Genomic DNA, 6,020 nt, shown 5'->3' on the forward strand with positions numbered 1-6,020 from the left:
TTTTAATGTACACAGTATCGAAAAAATATAAACATCACTTACATATACTGTACATCAGAGATAAAAATGCATATTGTAGATCATTTACACCAAAATACCATAAGGAGGGCTTATGCAGACATAACCAAAGATGTTTTCATTAGCTGCATTCTCTGCTTTTTCTCTTCCAGAGTGATCTTTAAGTTATGGATTCATAAGTAGATTGGGTTAGCAATGTTGGCTGCTTTCATTTTGCGCTGGGGTCATTTAGAGTGCTGTATACTGTATTCTTCTCTTTTTAAACAGTGCAGCAATGGGGAAGAGAAAAGGTAGATTGGTTCCCTCTGTAGTTTCAAGTGAATAAAGATCCGGTAGGAAGTGAGCCTCTGGGATGTAAAGGTGGCTGTTGCTTCCTGGATACACTTTTGTTAGGTAGACATAGTGTTGAAACTTATGCAATATACCTGGGAAACTCAGTCTGGGACTGAAGATAATGGCATAAGAACTAAATGTTTGGCAACTAGGAGAAAAAACTGCTGAAAAAGTAGAGCTTCAGGGTCCTTGTCCTAGAGAGAATACCATTATGTGAAATGGCATCTTTTTGGTTTGTAAGTGTACACAGGCCTTAGGCCTTGTATTCCTTGTGGAAGACAAAGTTGATTACAAAGCAGTGCTCCAATATACGGTTTCCAAAAGTGGGTCTAACAAGCAGTGTCTGTCTTACAGTAAGGAATCCATATCTTGAAAACAAGCACTTTAGACCAAATTATCCTCGTTTTAACCAGATATTTATTCCAACTAAATCATTACCTTCGCAAAAATGAAGTGGACTTTTGCTGAAATTGAGACAACTGTCAGGTGGATTTTTGGGTATTGTTAGGATACTGCCATGGTTTTGAATTGTGTTCACAGATACTCTAACCTTGGAATCTGTTGTTGGATTAAAAATACCTTTAAAATAGATATGTTTATACACATTTTATTTTAAATGGATGGAACTATAAATAGCAATATTGTTAGCACATGAAAATCAGAATATGGAACAACTTCATTGTTGAAATGGAGTGACAGTCAGAGTATAACAGAGAAGGCAAATTTTAAAGTACAGTTCATTTTTAATAAACTTGATGGTGGTTATTAACAAAAGGAAACAAAACTTTTAAAAACATGATTTTGAAACTGGTCATGATCCCTTTTAAGAATGGGTTTTTGAAAACTAAACATGTTGCTAAGGACAATTCACTAATGCTTAGACCAATTGAAATTATAGAGCAATTTTTAAAATTTTCCCTGGTCAGACATAGCCAGCATATTGACAGATGTTACTATTAATTGAACACTCAGCCTTTCTTTGACACTGTCCATTTTTATAGAACAAAATCTATCTAAACTTAGACATTGCAAATAATTAAAATCCAAGTTCACCTTTCTGTTTTGCTTTGTCATCTACCTCAGGTTGAACAATTAACAAAAGCCATTTACTTCTTAATTTTTGTGCCATCAGCGCAATGTTGATGACTAATAGTACAGGATTTGGAGAGGAAAAATGATAGAAGTGCTGAATACTGCAAGGGTTTAAATTGGTGGAGTATTTATGTCTTGGTTGAAATAAAATTTATTTCAGTTAAAAATATGGCATTTTCTTGCTAGGCCTTAAACAATTTTTTGCCCCTTTTTAAAATTTGTTTCACCCTTTTTTAGTTGCTTGGTTTTGTTTCTTTTAAAGCAGTGGTGAGGTACATATTTCTCAAATGCTAATGATTACTTTTTGTAGGATTCCTTCTTTGGAGGTAGGAGAGCAGGATACAGATGGTTTTGTCTTGTGTCCAGATATATTGATCTATGTGTTTCAAGAACAGCCTGACATTGGGCTGCTAAGTATTTGGAGTGGGAGAACATGGTGGTGGAATATCTTGAAGAGGAATCCTCATGTCTGTGCTATAGCCAACTGAGGTGTGTTCCAAGGGAAAAAGTGAATCAGTGTTTAATATTTGGATTAAATCTCTGTTAAATAGGTTGTTTTATGTCATAGACTATGATAAAATGGGTATTTCAATTCCTTTATCTTGATGCATCTGAAAAAGTAGTGCATTGTACTTGTGGTTCCTGACTTAAAATATAACTCTAGTAAAGGTGTCCCCCAGGCACTAGGAAGTTAAATTCTTAAGGGACTATCCAGGCATTGTCTTTGCTGAGGATGGGCAAACATGCATGCATGAAATGAGAGGGGGAATTGTTTCCATGCTTGCTGTCTGATTTTTGTTTTCAGCAGACATCAGTAAATTACAGCATCAGGAGATGTGAAACAATACACACTAACAGTAACATGTAGCTGAGTTCTTTAGAGCCTTTGGAAGTGAGCCAGTGCTTTATGATGAGCTGGGAAGAATCTTATTGTTTGAGGCAGCAAGGCTCAACATTTAGAGTTAAAACTGAACAAAATGGGTTGCTATGCACCAGACCAATACAAAGATTTTCCTCTGTATACTTTACGTAGTATAATTATTCAGATAAAAGATTGCAGGCATATAGTCTAAATCAGATTATAATATCAAAGGCACTTTCAGTACTTATCTATACAGAGCAGAGTTTAAATTTAGCTATGTCATGTTCCTCTGATGTGACTTGTAATGGTTTATTTAGTAATACTGGAGTTAGTGGGCAAGCTTTTCAGATGTAAATGTCTGAAGTGATCCGATATGCAGAAGCACAGCTCCTGTTGACTTCTATTAACTGAATTCAGCTCTGAATTAAATACAGAGCCAGTATATAGCAGAGCACCAGATAATGTATGAGTAACTTTTGTCATTAAGCACATGGGTTGCTGTATTTTGGATAGGCTGGAGCTTTATTGCAGCATGCATCCTAGATTTACACTAATCCATGCTGAAGGTCAGGAACACCTGGTTCATTGTGTCTAGATCTGTGTCTAATAGAATAGAGTGTATTGTTATGGCCAATAAATAGAATGGGTGGTTGGGTATCCAAAAGAACCCTGAGACAGCAGGTCTTTTCAGCAGGCTGAAAAGAGGTACCCCTAATTATGAGGAATTGTAAGGAGTGAGAGAGAAACTGGTGTCTGTCAAGCTAGATTATCAACTAAATCAGTTTAAAAAGAGGGTGGACTCAAGGTGACACATCTATCGCTTGAGAAACCATCACTCTGTTGTATGCTTTGAGAACCTTGTCCCTCATCAAAAGTATTAATTGCCTTTTATTAAGACTTGAGGAGTTCCCTGCTGTTTTTAACCAGACAGGCCATGGTTGAAATCAAGGGTCACAGTATTGATTCTCAAGGACCTCCATTGCTGCTTTTTGCATAAGATCTAAGGAGGAGAGGTGTTTTCTGATTTTTTGCCAGACTAGGGCCTTCCAAGATGTGACAAGTCTTTAACAAGCTGTTGTAAGTTAGAGATTCTCTAACTTGAATAGAGCCACTTTGGGCTTGCACGTAACTTATGGTTATTTAGATTTAGATAAACATTGTTCCCTTCTCTTGATTTAGGATTATCTTTCAGCATGAATGCCAAAACCAAAAATATCTCTTGATCTTATTGCCCTGTAGAAATTCATCGTGTTTGCAATAGTTGATCATTACACTTAAAACAAAAGTGCTCTCTGTGTGTGTCTATATAAAATACAGAATCAAATATGACTTTATAGGGTGAAAATTTACTACAAATACCAAGTTTCTTTCATTTTTTCTGCCTACAAAAATATATTTTACCATTTTAAATCCAGAAAATACTCAGTTGCCCTTGGTAATGCTTTAAATTCTTCATATTATCTATAATATTTACAATTTTAAGCCATCATTCAAGTTGTGCATTTAACATTTTATTTATTATTTTAAAACCCACATCAGCCTGATAGTAGTAGTATAATTTGAATTTTTAGTAACAACTTAAATAGCTAAAGTATTAAATTCAGAGCTGTGCATTACACTGTTTTGCTTTCAGTCTGTCAATATACTTACTATAAGATGCTAGTGCTGCTAACTGACAATCGCTAACATAGTCTGCTTATACACATTAAAAAATCTGGGAGAATTCTCCCAGGTTTCTTTTCCTGGTAGAGAAACTTATCAAAGCTGTGTGTACAGATATTTGAATGCTGAGACCCTGAAGAGTGAAGAGCTTTCTTCTGACACTTTTCCTGCATAACAATTCGGGGGGGGGTGTGTGTGTGTGTGTGTGTGTGTACACACACATTTCTCTGCATAAGTTTATATATTTTAAAACAGTTTGGGGTTTTTTCCCTTGGAGTTAATTTGTGAATTGTAGAGCTAATGTAACAAAGCGAATGTCAGTTTCCAGTGTGCAGCATAATTGTGTTTTAAGATTTTAGAATACTATATTGTTGTCTTAATGCAGAATTATTTTAATTTGTAATATCCTGCTGACGAACAAAAGCTCTGAACTGTTCTGCCAGATGCACTAAATATGGTCTTCTTCCAAAAGGTTTACAGTCCAAGTGAGAAAAATGCATACACCCCCTTTTTTTTCTTTATACTTCTTAGACAATACAAAATGTATGTAAGACTAGAACTGGGATTTTGACGAAATGAGCTTTTGACTGGTTTCTCCATGTCTGCCTATACAGACAGCTGAAATTCCACCGTATAGTCACTGTAGTATAATGCCAATTGGGTGCTTTTATTTATTTATTTATACATGCAATTTATATGCTGCTTTTCCCAACAAAGGTTCAGGCAATTTATAGAGAATAGAACAACTTAAAATGGCAACTAGAATGTCAAAATGAGAGGTTCATGAAACGTCCTAGCCTAATATGTACGTAGACAGTTGGTGTCCCATCTGAACTATGGGATTTAAGCTTGGTTAGTTTAATGAAGCTGGAATCAAGTGTTATAATTTATATTCTAACAATTCAGAGCTGTAATAAGTAACAGTTTTTATTTATTATCTGCATCCTCTTTTATTCCTCCATTTTTAAAATAAGATGCCGGCATTAAGCTTCTGATACACTGTTGATGTTGTTTGGAGGGTAGTTCTAAATTTGCTGTGGTTTGTTTAAAAAATAATTCACAGTGCCTTTTATTGACGAGGGTTGCTTCACCTCTTGTTGCTGTGCAGCTACCTTAGATTTAAAACAAAAGAACTATTATGGAGTAGTGCTTCACCCAGCTGAAACCAGTTTATCTCTAATAATCTGGATTTGAGTGTTCCTTTCTGTGGCAGGAAAGGAGATACACTGATAAGGTACTGGAATTCTTTGTTTCCCCAGCACTTTCCACAGAAATAATGTCATGTATACTTGACAGTCAGGAACTTTTCTACAGCAGTCTACTTAACAGATGGCACCGATTTATACTAGCTTTATGAAAGATGAAGAAAGAGACAGGTGTAAAACTTGCAGATGGTTAAAGGCAGCAAAACAAAACAAAAAAAACATTTAAAAGTTTTTGGGAATCTTCTTGCCAAGTAACTAAACCAGCTTGAGTACCTACCCAGAAACCCTAGATAAGGAAATATACCTTTCAAGGTATCTCATCGAGGCAGAACTTTCCCATTTTCAAGTACTCCAAATTTATATAAAAATAAAGACATTGTTTTGGGGTCAAAGGAACAGAGTAATCAATTTAGGGAAACAGCAACAAAATATGTATGAAAAAAATAAAAAAGTTGCCTCTCTTCCAGTAATTTTGGCACTGATCCACGTAACTCCCTTGCTACCTATGAGTGGGAATAAGTATTTCACATGTGGAATTTTGTCCCTTGACTGTATTTGCATAACCCAACCCCTTACTCAACTTGTGATTTGGATCAGAAATAGCAGTTGTCGAGGTGTGCCTCTGGAGGTATATCCGTAGTCCCAAGAGAGCAGAGTGCATGATTGTGATTGGAAGTATCACTGACTCATTCAGCTTCATTGAAGTGTTAGTTAGGCAGGGGGTTCTTCACTGTTGAGTTTGTATGAGAGGGGAGTGAAGAATACAAAGCATTTTAGCTCATCCCAGTAGCTCGAAAGTAACTCATTTTCTGTCTGAAAGCAACAGTAACCTTCCAAATAAAATTCGT

This window comes from Crocodylus porosus, unplaced genomic scaffold (assembly GCF_001723895.1).
Source record: "Crocodylus porosus isolate Cpor-Errol unplaced genomic scaffold, CroPor_comp1, whole genome shotgun sequence".
NCBI classification, from domain to species: domain Eukaryota; kingdom Metazoa; phylum Chordata; order Crocodylia; family Crocodylidae; genus Crocodylus; species Crocodylus porosus.